Here is a 13,548-nt window from a genome sequence, read left to right as displayed (position 1 = left end):
TTTACTAGGTATAGGCTAGCTGATTGAATGAGAGCAAAATGTGATCGGTTAACATAACTTCCCCCGTCCTAATATTGAAATACATAAATGTGAGTGTTATGGTCTTTACTCATATGCAGTTGTGGTCTGTAAACACTTTTGCAGGTATTGCGTTAATGTTACCATTCTTAATGCAGTTATAACTGATCCAAAATGATTTTAAATAATTGTACATGAAATCTTAATCATTAACAGACACCGTTTTAAACCATCTAGCGTTACAAAGCTAAGCTTAATGTAGTTTTACCACAACGTACGCAGTTTGTAAATAGACAATCACCTTAATGCATTGTTCATTATAAACGTGCCATTATGATTTATATTGAGATGGATGTACATAGAGAAGACGACATAACCATGTTCTCTGAGCCTGTAATTTACACTTTAGCCGCATTCATCGTGAAACACGCTAACTTTAGCAAATGATTTAAGAGGTGATTAGCAAAGATTCATATAAAAAGAAATTACACTCACTTCTTCTGGTGGAGATGAAGCAAGAACACGAATAGTTACAGACCCATTTTTCAGCAGCAGCTTCGCAAAAACTGCTTTCTGACCCTCGATTTTTTTTTTTTTCAACTCTTTATTTTCATTTTCATTTAGAAAAGCTACATACATACAGTACCACCTAAATCTTTACAAGAAAGAAATGGACCATATATCAAAGTTCTCTTGGAAGTAGCTTATTACAAAAAGGAACTCAAAAACCCCATCTCCCACCCCACCCTTCTAACATTGATCAAATTGTTTGTGGAAGGTTCATAAAATAAAAAATAAAATAAAAGGCATATTATACATGAATAACATTTATAATCGTAATATGGAACTGGCTGGGACAGAAATAAAAAAAATTGAAGCAAGGTGTACATGGATAATTTGATCAAAAGAGACATTATAAAATAAATAATGAAATTAAATAAATAAATTAACATACAATAGTCTTGTGAAAGTCCATATCAGTTTAGTCTATCTGCAAAAATAATATGAATGGTTCCCAAATCTTTTTAAAAATGGACAGTTTATCACTTAGTGTGAATCTCAGTTCTTCTAAGTGTAGCATATTTCCAAGTTCTCTAGCCCACATTTCAAAGGTGGGAGCAGCATCAGATTTCCACATTTGTAAAATGAGTTTTTTTGCAATACACATACAGAATAGAATTGCTTGTGTTTGGGTTTTGCTGCAAGAACTGTCCACTGCTCCTAAAAGTCCAATGATAGGATCAGGTTCCAGATTCATTGAATACACTTCAGAGAGAAATTTAAATATATTTTGCCAGAGTGGCTGTAATTTACTGCATGTCCACAAAGAATGAAACAAAGTTCCTGTTGACACATTGCACTTATTACAGCATGAAGAGATTGTTGGAAATATTTTATGAAGTTTTGATTTAGAATAATGGAGCCTATGAATTACCTTATATTGGATCAGATGGTGTCTTGCGTTTACAGAACATGAATGTATATTACTCAAGCATTCATCCCACCTGTCTTCACTAATGCTAATACCCATTTCATCTTCCCAGTCCTGCCTTATTTTGTCTGTACTGCTGTCCACCTTTCCCAACAATAACTTGTATAGGTTAGATACATTACCAGTAATTCCAGGATGTAAATTCACAATTGTGTCTAATGTAGGCTCCAATCTCTCGGTTTCGAAGTCTTTAATATGTTTTCTAACAAAATCTCTAACTTGCAGATAGCGAAAAAAGTTTGAGGAAGTAAGGTTGTAAATTTGTTTTAGCTGTTCAAAGGAGCTAAATGTTCCTCCTTTGTAAAGATCTTGGATTGTTAAAATGCCCTTATCTTTCCATTTAGAAAAAAAATTATCATTTAATCCGGGAGGGAATGCATGATTATTGCAAATTGGAGAGTCCAAATACATATCTGGAATTTTCAAGTGTGCTTTAATTTGTTTCCATATTTTAATTGAATTAGAAATAATTATATTACCTTTGATATTTTTTGTATCTATTTTTATAGGGCTGTTAAGCAGAGCTGGTAATGAAGTCATATTGCAAGAAGCGTCCTCTATAGCTAACCATTCTGGTTTGTCTCTTTGTTCCTCCAAACAAGTCTTTCTCCACCACGCCAGTGTGTTTAAATTAGCTGCCCAATAATAATATTTAAAATTGGGAAGACCAAATCCTCCTAGATCCTTTGGTTTATTTAAATGTTTTTTATTAATCCTAGCAGTCTTATTACCCCAAATAAATTGAGTTATTATTGATTCTAGATATTTAAAATAACTTAGGGGAATAAAGAAAGGGATAGCTTGAAAAACATACAGAAATCTTGGTAATACGACCATTTTTATAGCATTAATCCTACCTACCATGGACATAGGGAGTGTCTTCCAAAAACTAATATCATTTTTAAGCTGGTCTACTTTTTTTTTCCAATTCAGTTGTAATAATAAATTAGGCTTTCTTGTGATCATTATACCCAAGTATTTAAAGGAGTTGTTGGCTATTTTAAATTTAACTTTTTCTAAAAATTCTTTATCTAGGTCATCAGAAATGGGCATTAGTTCGCTTTTTTCCCAATTTATTGTAAAACCAGAAAAACTACCAAATTTGTCAATAAGATCAAATAATGGAGGTATAGATTTTTCAGGGTTGGAGATGTACAAGAGTATATCGTCTGCGTACAATGAGAGATGTTGATGTCTTCCTTCAGTCATTATTGGTGTTATACTAAGATGTTGTCTAATACTAGCTGCCAGTGGTTCCATTGATATTGCAAATAGAAAAGGAGACAAGGGACATCCCTGTCGTGTACCACGGCTTAGCTGAAACATATTTGAGATGTCTTGATTAGTAATAACAGAGGCTACTGGATATGCATATATTATTTTAATCCATTTAGTAAATTCTGGACCAAAATCGAACTTTGAAAGGGCCGCAAACATATATTCCCATTCCAACTGATCAAAAGCTCGTAGAGCATCCAGTGCAATTACACATGCTTTAGTGTTTTTCTTACTATAGATTATATTGAATAGCCGTCTCAAATTAAAATACATATGTCTTCCCGGCATAAAGCCGGTCTGGTCTTGATGAATAATTGAACCTATGTATTTTTTCAATCTGTTTGCTAAAATTTTGCTTATAATTTTTGACTCATTTGGAATGAGAGAAATTGGTCGATAAGAAGACATCTGCAGCTTATCCCGTCCAGGTTTTGGAATTAATACAATATTTGCTTGATACATTGTTGGTGGGAATTTGCCCTGTTCTTTTGAATTTTTAATCAGACGATGCATCAATGGTGCAAGATGATTTTTAAATTTTTTGTAGAATTCGGCAGTAAAGCCGTCTGGACCAGCGGATTTATTATTAGGTAGCTGTGATATTACTTCGTTCACTTCCTCCAATGTGATCTCATCATCTAAACACTGTTTTGCTTCAGAATTAAGAGTTGGCAGGTCTATACTTGATAAAAATTCATCTATTGCCTTTTGATTTATGTTCTTTTTTGATTTATACACTTTTTTATAAAAGTCAGAAAATCCATTATTGATTTCTTTAGGATCAACTAAATCCTCTCCATTTTCTGACTTTATTTTATATATTGTGCGTGCTGCATGAGAATGTCTCAACTGTCGTGCGAGTAATTTTTGAGGTTTATCACCAATTTCGAACTGTTTTTGTTTGATTTGCATAAGTTGTTTTGAAACTTTTTTTGAAAGTATAGAATTATACTCACTTTGCAGTGAAACAATTTTTTTGAGAGTGGATTCACAATTGGTTGATCTATATTCCATCTCTAATTTTGTTACTTGTGTGTCAATTTCAATCAATTTTGCCTTATTCTGTTTATTTTTAGCTGCTTGATATGACATGATGTCACCTCTTATTACTGCTTTCATTGCTTCCCAAAGGGTTGAATCTAATACATCTCCCTTGTCATTATTTTCTAAGAAGGATACAAATCTGTCAGCCAAATATTCGCAAAATTTGACATCTTTTAATAGCATATTATCAAATTTCCAAATCCTACTTCCTCTAGAGCGATTTATTTTTAGATTAAGAGAAACTGGGGCATGGTCTGATATGAGTCTAGTGTGATATTTTGTTGAAGTAACATATTGTAACAGTCTCGAATCTATTAAGAAAAAATCAAGGTAACACTTTATTTTGATGGTCCATCTGTTGACACTCTACTAGTTATCAGTAATCATTTAGTTGCATGTCAACAGTGCATCAGTTGACATTCAACAACATTGTTTCAACAGACAATCAACATACATTCAACTAACTGCCTGTAGATTATAAAGTGCTTTTTAATTTCTTATCTATAGATTTTACAAAAAGTGCATGTTGACTGTCAGTATGTCTTTTTCAACATGTTATTAACTAATAGTCAGCTAACTTTTTGTAGATTGTGTTACCATCCTCTAAATTGTTTACCAACTTATTAAAATTAATCTGTCAGTTGATAGTCTACAGTCATGTCAACATATGATCAACAGCATATTATATCATCCTTACTTAAGAGCCTCAAATACATCAAATGAAAAATTACTTAACCATCTCATTTTTATCAAAATCACTAGTTTGTTATCTGTTGATAGTTAACTAAACATTAGTTGTGCATCTGTTGTGTGTCAACTAATATAAAGTTTACATTCAGCAGACTATTAGTAGGCATTCTCAACTAAGCATTTGTAGATATATTTTAGGACTATCCAATTAAAGTGAAAAACAGTTGATAACAGTAGAAAGTCTATAAACTATCAACAGAACACATACAAGCATGCATTAATTGTATGTAATATATTTGCAGTTTAAAATGAAAGTCAATACCAGACAATGAAAATACAATAGAACAAACACTACAGGCAGGATATTGGAGAAAGTTGTTTTATTAACAATATATTTACACAAACCCACTGTTTGCAAGTGTATCAGATCTGAACACTCTGATTATGTGTGGCAAGTTTGACATCAATTAACAAATATTTATATATAAAACAAACAAACAGAAGTTACTTTACTCCTGAGGTGACATGGTGCTGTTTGTTTGTTTTATATAACTTACCCATTTAATAGCGAATATAAAAGGATATAAAACGTAACTGACCAAAATATGCAGGAAAATTCTCATTTTGATAATAAAACATAAAAATATTTTTATAGTCGCTAGTCACACTCCTACCTCGAAACCTAACGTTAACCATATATCTCTGTACAGTAATAAAAAAAACATGAAAGACGGAAACGTGCAATCGCAATAATTTATTCATAAACAAAAATGTCAACAGCTGTACCAAAAAGTAATCCAAATGACTATGCATTTGCAGCCGCAGTCGTCTCTGACGGAATACAGTAGGTTTCTTTGAGGTGCAGAGCAGGATTTAAGTTGTTGATGGCTGAAAATATGATCCAGATTGTTATCCTGATCCTCTCCGTCTAGGCGCCCGCGTATCGTTCAAACGCATCTCACCAGAAACACGGCATGTCGTAATCTGTGGCGAATGCTGGCAAGAGCCAATGAGCGTTCGGTTTTCCTGCCGTAAAACCTGTAGTTTCCTAGTGCGTCTGTATTTGAAATTGTAAAATGCATTTGAGCGCGGTTTTATGGCTGTTGCTGCTGGACTCGCTGCTTTGGATGGAAATGAAGATCATCAGATAAAGGCTTGAATTTGGGTCTGGTCCTCGCAATCGCATGAATTCTGAAAATCTGGATTACAGCGCCCAAATCAAATCGTTTTATTTTGTAATTAAGATGCGTGTTCGGTGTATTTTATGGTTTTAATGTTAGTCACAGCATGTCAGAGAAAACCTGTTGTGTCCCACGACTCCCACCACGGCAAACAAAGTTAATTAATATTACATGAATGCTTAAACGATTGCAGAAATGTCATTTATTTTAATGGTTTAAAGTGTAGTCTTGTTGAACATTTTGTAGACCTGTTCTTGGAAACGAGCTGGTAACCGAAATCACAGAACAGAGTGTAAGTTAATGTTATAATTTCATATTAAGTAAACTATTAAATTATTTAATAATGCTGTTGAATACACAAGGCAATTTGTATGACAACTAAAAACAGCAATAATAGTGCTGCGATTTCAATATTCATAAAGATTTGTTTTTAGGTGTCGTCAATATGTTAGTATTGTACGTTAAAATGCTAAAAATATGTATGTATTTGTACGTTTAGATGCTGTAAATACGTCAGAAGAATTGTACGTTTTAGTGTCTGGAAAAACGTAAGTAAATGTACATTTTGTAGAACCACATTTTACGTAAAATAAATACGAATTATGCCATCACGTTGGTTTTATATATAAATATTTGTTAATTGATGTCAAACTTGCCACACATAATCAGACTGTTCAGATCTGATACACTAGCAAACAGTGGGTTTGTGTAAATATATTGTTAATAAAACAACTTTCTCCAATATCCTGCCTGTAGTGTTTGTTCTATTGTATTTTCATTGTCTGGTATTGACTTTCATTTTAAACTGCAAATATATTGCATACAATTAATGCATGCTTGTATGTGTTCTGTTGATAGTTTATAGACTTTCTACTGTTATCAACTGTTTTTCACTTTAATTGGATAGTCCTAAAATATATCTACAAATGCTTAGTTGAGAATGCCTACTAATAGTCTGCTGAATGTAAACTTTATATTAGTTGACACACAACAGATGCACAACTAATGTTTAGTTAACTATCAACAGATAACAAACTAGTGATTTTGATAAAAATGAGATGGTTAAGTAATTTTTCATTTGAGGCTCTTAAGTAAGGATGATATAATATGCTGTTGATCATATGTTGACATGACTGTAGACTATCAACTGACAGATTAATTTTAATAAGTTGGTAGACAATTTAGAAGATGGTACCATAATCTACAGAAAGTTAGCTGACTATTAGTTAATAACATGTTGCAAAAGACATACTGACAGTCAATATGCACTTTTTGTAAAATCTATAAATTAGAAACTAACATGCACTTTATAGTCTACAGGCAGTTAGTTGAATGTATGTTGCTTGTCTGTTGAAACAATGTTGTTGAATGTCAACTGATGCACTGTTGACATGCAACTAAATGAATACTGATAACTAGTAGAGTGTCAACAGATGGACCATCAAAATAAAGTGTTACCAAAATCAATTCTTGAATAAGTTTTGTGAACTGAAGAGTAAAATGAAAAATCATGATCTGTGGGATGTATAGCTCTCCAGCTGTCCACCAAATTTAACTTTTGCATGTAATTATTTAATAAAAGCGATGATTTGCTTGTTGTTGTTCGACGGGGTTGCGTGTCTAACCTAGCATTTAACACACAATTGTAGTCACCTGCCATGATGATTTGTGTATTCATGAAATCCGGTATTCTTTTAAAGATTTTCTCAAAAAATGAAGGATCATCAAAGTTAGGCCCGTATATATTTACTAAAGTTATAGATAATGAATTTATTTCACCAATTACTATCAAATATCTGCCATTTATATCATGAATTGTTTGTTTATGAATAAAGGGAACAGATTTTTTAATCATAATTGCTACACCTCTAGCTTTAGTAGAAAAACTTGATTGGTAAACTTGAGACATCCATGGAGCTTTGATACTAAACCTCGCTGTAGTTTTAATGTGCGTTTCTTGAAGGAATATTATTTCTGCACCAATTTTCTTGAGATGTGCATAAACTTTCCCTCGTTTGATTGGACTATTAATTCCACGTACATTCCAACTTAACATAGTCAATGTCCCGCCACCGTTAACATTTATATTATTCACTGTTTAAAACGAATTGTATTGTACTTGACCAATTTGCATACTTTTTTAATTGAACCTTCCAAATAAAGAAAAATGACATTCCCATAAACACGAACACAATGAACCTTGGAAATTAGAACAAAATCCCCACTCCACCCACCCTCCCCCCGATTATTGTATCCCATGTAACCATTATGGATACTTTCCCCCTTAAAGGTAACGTTTGCATCTGTCAACTCACCCTCGATGCCCTTTGGCATTCTTCCATTGAAATAGTCACCGAATATCTCAAAATATAACCGAAATGTTCATTTATAGTCTTTTTGTTAATCAAATATGTTCGTAGCTGAGCTCGTTCGCTATGACTCTTGCCACTTTCAACAGTTCAGTTCAATTGCTTTACCAGTTATCCACAGTTTGACGTAGATATGATTCGGCCATCTCCGGTGAATCAAAAGCCTTCGTTTCATTACCTTTGACGGTCACGATGAACTTTGAGGGAAAACGAAATCCACATCTCACCTCATGCTCTCTGCATTTTTTTCGTATGCTGTCAAACTTTTGTCTCATACCTTGAGTTGGAGCTCCGTCGAGTTAAACTATTATATTCTATTTTTAAATCTAAAAACAATTCTATACACCATAATTTTTGTTTTTCATAACATGTGAATATACACCCTGTTGTGTTTTACAACAAAAACAATCGGAACGCCTTGTTATCATTAGTTTTTATTTGCTTTCCCGAGCCTGCTACTTAGTTAGCTTATAGCGCGTTTAGCACTTGCCAGCGTGGTCGCGGCTAATCTTGCTTACATTGTTTATTCTCTATTCACACACATTTCAACTGTTTACTCACTGTTACTTGCTTTAATGGCGAATTTGTGTCTACCTTTGAGTGCAGGTGAAGACACGTTCGAGCTGCACGCGGTGCGGGTCGAGCTGGAAGCGGTGGAGAAGCAGATCCAGGGGTTGCTCAAACGGCAGTTTGAGTTGCAGGAGAGGAAGACTGCACTCGAATCTGTCCGGGTAAGTATTCAGCACGATACTAACACCCTCATCACCTCTACTCCGTGTGCTTCTCTGCACAGGTCAGGCGCACCCAGGACGCGATCATCCCGGCTGTCGTTCACTCCGGCGCCGGGACACCACGGACCCTGGGTGCAGCAGCAGAGGAAGACGCGAGCCAGGCCCCGGGCGAGGACCTCTCCCCCTCCGCCGCCTCCGGTCTTCGAGATCTCCACCCGGAACCGCTTCGCTCCCCTCCGCGAGACGGAACACGACGCTGTGATCGTCGGAGACTCCATCGTCCGGTACGTTCGTGCTAACTTAGCTAACGGTAAAGTGCACACTCGCTGTTTCTCTGGTGCTCGCGTTCTCGATGTTTCTTCACAGATACCTGCCATCCTGAAGGACGATGTGAGCGTCGGCGCGATCGTCCTGCACGCGGGCGTGAACGACGTCAAGCTGCGGCAGACGGAGGTCCTGAAGAGGGATTTCGGGAGCCTGATCGAGACGGTACGCAGCACAGCGCCCGCGACGAAGATCATCGTGTCAGGACCGCTTCCCACGTATCGACGTGGACACGAAAGGTTCAGTAGACTTTTTGCTCTAAATGAATGGTTGTTGTCATGGTGTAAAGAACAGAAACTGCTCTTTGTTAATAATTGGAATCTTTTCTGGGAGCGCCCTAGGCTTTACCGCGCTGATGGCCTGCACCCCAGCAGAGTCGGAGCAGAACTGCTGTCGGACAACATCTCCAGGACGCTGCGCTCCATTTGACTAGTAAGCAATTCTTCAAATAGTTGCGATGATGGCTTTTGTTATGCACATTTAAACGATAGTACTGGTGCTGTCCAATCTATAAAGACTGTGTCTGTTCCTCGAATAGTGAGGTCAAAACAAAAATTTAATGCAGGATCTAGAAAAAATCTAATCGTGATTAAACCAGAAAAATGCACAATAAATGAACAAAAACAATTTTTAAAGCTTGGGCTCCTAAATATTAGATCACTCGCACCCAAAGCACTTATTGTAAATGAAATAATCACAGATAATAGTTTTGATGTACTCTGCTTGACTGAAACTTGGCTAAAACCAAATGATTTTATTGGTCTGAATGAGTCTACTCCACCAAACTACTGTTATAAGCATGAGCCTCGTCAGATCGGTCGTGGCGGTGGTGTTGCAACAATTTATAGTGATATTTTCAATGTTACTCAGAAAACAGGGTACAGGTTTAATTCATTTGAAGTACTCCTACTTAATGTTACTCTGTCAGATATGCAAAATAAATCTCTCCTATCACTTGCTCTGGCTACTGTGTATAGACCTCCAGGGACGTATACAGACTTCCTAAAAGAATTTGCAGATTTCCTTTCTGACCTATTGGTTAATTTTGATAAAGCATTAATTGTTGGAGATTTTAACATTCATGTTGATAATACAAATGATGCGTTAGGACTTGCGTTTACTGACCTGTTAAACTCTTTTGGAGTCAAACAAAACGTCACTGGGCCCACTCATCGTTTTAATCATACACTAGATCTAATTATATCGCACGGACTTGATCTTACTGATATAGATATCGTACCTCAAAGCGATGATGTTACCGATCATTTCCTCGTATCGTGCATGCTGCGTATCACTGATGTTAACTATATAGCTCCGCGCTATCGTCTGGGCAGAACTATTGTTCCTGCTACCAAAGATAGATTCGCAAATAACCTGCCTGATTTATCTCAACTGCTCTGTGCACCCATAAATAAACATGAACTAGACAAAATGACTAGTAACATAGGCACTATCTTCTCTAATACATTAGAAGCTGTTGCCCCAATCAAGCTAAAAAAGGTTAGAGAAAAACGTACTGCGCCATGGTACAACAGTAATACCCATTCTCTAAAAAAAGAAACTCGTAATCTTGAGCGTAAATGGAGAAAAACTAACTTAGAAGTTTTTAAAATTGCGTGGAAAAACAGTATGTCCAGCTATAGACGGGCTTTAAAAGCTGCTAGAGCCGAGTATATCCACCAACTCATAGAAAAAAACCAAAACAATCCAAGGTTTTTATTTAGCACAGTGGCTAGATTAACAAATAACCAAACACCTCCTGACCTGAATATTCCTGCACAGTTTAATAGTAATGTCTTTATGAATTTCTTTACTGATAAAATAGACAACATTAGAAATACAATAACAAATATAGTTACTACTGCAACTGATACTTCAACATTAGTCATTACACCGGAAGAAAAACTGCAGTGCTTTACAACTATAGAACAGAAAGAATTAAATAAACTTATCACCACATCTAAACCAACAACATGCCTATTAGATCCTGTACCCACTAAATTACTAAAAGAGTTGTTACCTGTAGCAGAAGTACCGCTTCTTAATATTGTTAACTCATCATTATCTTTAGGTCATGTCCCAAAACCATTCAAACTAGCAGTTATTAAACCTCTTATTAAGAAACCACAGCTAGACCCTAGTGAACTGGCAAATTACAGACCCATTTCTAATCTTCCATTTATGTCTAAAATTCTAGAAAAAGTTGTGTCTGCTCAATTGTGCTCCTTCTTGCAAAATAATAATATCTTTGAAGAATTTCAGTCAGGTTTCAGGCCCCATCATAGCACAGAAACTGCACTTGTAAAAATCACAAACGACTTGCTACTTGCGGCAGATCAAGGCTGCGTCTCATTGCTAGTTTTACTTGATCTTAGTGCTGCGTTCGACACTATAGATCATGAAATACTCATAGATCGATTACAAAACTATACAGGTATTCAAGGGCAGGCATTAAGATGGTTCAGATCATACCTGTCCGATCGCTATCACTTTGTTCATTTAAATGGGGAGTCATCGCAGCTAACACCAGTAAAGTATGGAGTGCCACAAGGATCTGTCCTAGGTCCTCTACTATTTTCAATTTACATGTTACCCCTTGGTAATATTATTAGGAAATATGGGATTAGTTTCCATTGTTATGCTGATGACACTCAACTATATATTTCAACAAGACCAGATGAAACTTCTAACTTAGCAAAGTTAACAGAGTGTGTTAAAAATGTGAAAGACTGGATGACCAATAATTTTCTACTGTTAAATTCAGATAAGACTGAGATATTACTTATTGGACCAAAAAAGAGTACACAGAATCTCCTAAACTACAACTTGCAATTAGACGGATGTACTGTTGTTTCCTCTACAGTCAAAAATCTGGGTGTTATATTAGACAGCAACCTGTCTTTTGAAAATCATATTTCCTATGTTACTAAAACAGCATTCTTCCATCTTAGAAACATTGCTAAGCTACGGAACATGTTACCTGTTTCTGATGCAGAAAAGTTAGTTCATGCATTCATGACGTCTAGACTGGACTATTGTAATGCACTACTAGGTGGTTGTCCTGCTTCTTCAATAAATAAGCTACAGGTAGTCCAAAATGCAGCTGCTAGAGTCCTTACCAGATCAAGAAAATATGATCATATTACCCCAGTTTTACAGTCTCTACACTGGCTACCTATTAGGTTCCGTATCACTTACAAAATATTACTTCTTACCTTTAAGGCCCTTAATGGTTTAGCTCCTGCATACCTAACTAGTCTCCTACTACGCTACAATCCCTCACGCTCCCTAAGGTCGCAAAACTCTGGACTTTTAGTAGTACCTAGGATAGCAAAGTCCACTAAAGGAGGGAGAGCCTTTTCTCATTTGGGTCCCAAACTCTGGAATAGCCTTCCTGATAACGTTCGGGGTTCAGACACACTCTCTATGTTTAAATCTAGATTAAAGACTCATCTCTTTAGCCAAGCATTCACATAATGTATCTCATAACGTTGTACTTCAGTTACATCTGATCAAATGCACATTAATATTCTTCGGCTTGGGCTAAACACATCATTTTTGTTTGGTTGGAAGTTGGAACAGCAGCTACGCTAATTATTTCTCTATTTGTTTCTCTGTTTCTGCCACGGGATTTCCATCCCGTGGTAACTAGGATTTACACAAGATTCAGTCTGGATTCAGTAGAAGAGATGATGCCGACCCCTCAGAGGACCGCAGATGATGCCAGCCTTGAAACAACATACAGCACTACATAATTTTCTTACAAGTTTGATCACAGCACATAATCATTGCAATTAGTGTTCATCATCTGTTTGATTACACAGTTACTGATTTTAACATTTATATCATATGTACATCGACTTGACATACAGTATTCACCACTAAATACTAAAATTACTAAATATATTGTAGTAGCCTAAACTTTTGTACAGCGCTTTGCAACGATTCGTATTGTGAAAAGCGCTATACAAATAAACTTGAATTGAATTGAATTGAATTTTCATTACGTCGGCTGCAAGATCAGGAAAGATATGTATCGCTGAGCCATCGTATTGCAGGGGTTTCGATCTTGCCAAACGTAGAATGCTTTCCTTCACTTGGTAATGATGAACTCGAACAATAAATGCCCGAGGTCTCTCATCTCTTGATGGTTGCGGCGATCGGTGTGCCCTGTCAATGACTGGACTTTCGAAATTACCTTCACTCAGCACCTGCATCAGAAGTTTGGTCACGAATTCTGTTGGGTTACCCTTCTCAGCGCCTTCCTTTATTCCGTAAATCCTGATGTTTTGACGTCGAGATCTTGATTCTAAATCACATGTCTTTTCCCGAAGTTTTCCACATTCAGTCTCCAGGTGTGCGCATCGTTGCTCCAGCAATTCAATGCGGGTTTCGTGAATTTTAGTCGCCTCCTCCGCTTC

At 36.1% G+C, this 13,548-nt stretch overlaps 1 protein-coding gene across 1 annotated transcript in view; it reads left to right on the top strand.

The window, feature by feature from the left end:
• LOC141340083 (uncharacterized) overlaps positions 1 to 13,548 on the top strand; it is a 40,341-nt gene that overhangs the window by 19,010 nt on the left and 7,783 nt on the right. The window lies entirely within an intron of this gene.

This window comes from Garra rufa, chromosome 8 (genome assembly GCF_049309525.1).
Source record: "Garra rufa chromosome 8, GarRuf1.0, whole genome shotgun sequence".
NCBI classification, from domain to species: Eukaryota; Metazoa; Chordata; class Actinopteri; order Cypriniformes; family Cyprinidae; genus Garra; species Garra rufa.
This window is presented reverse-complemented; position numbering and strand designations above follow the sequence as displayed.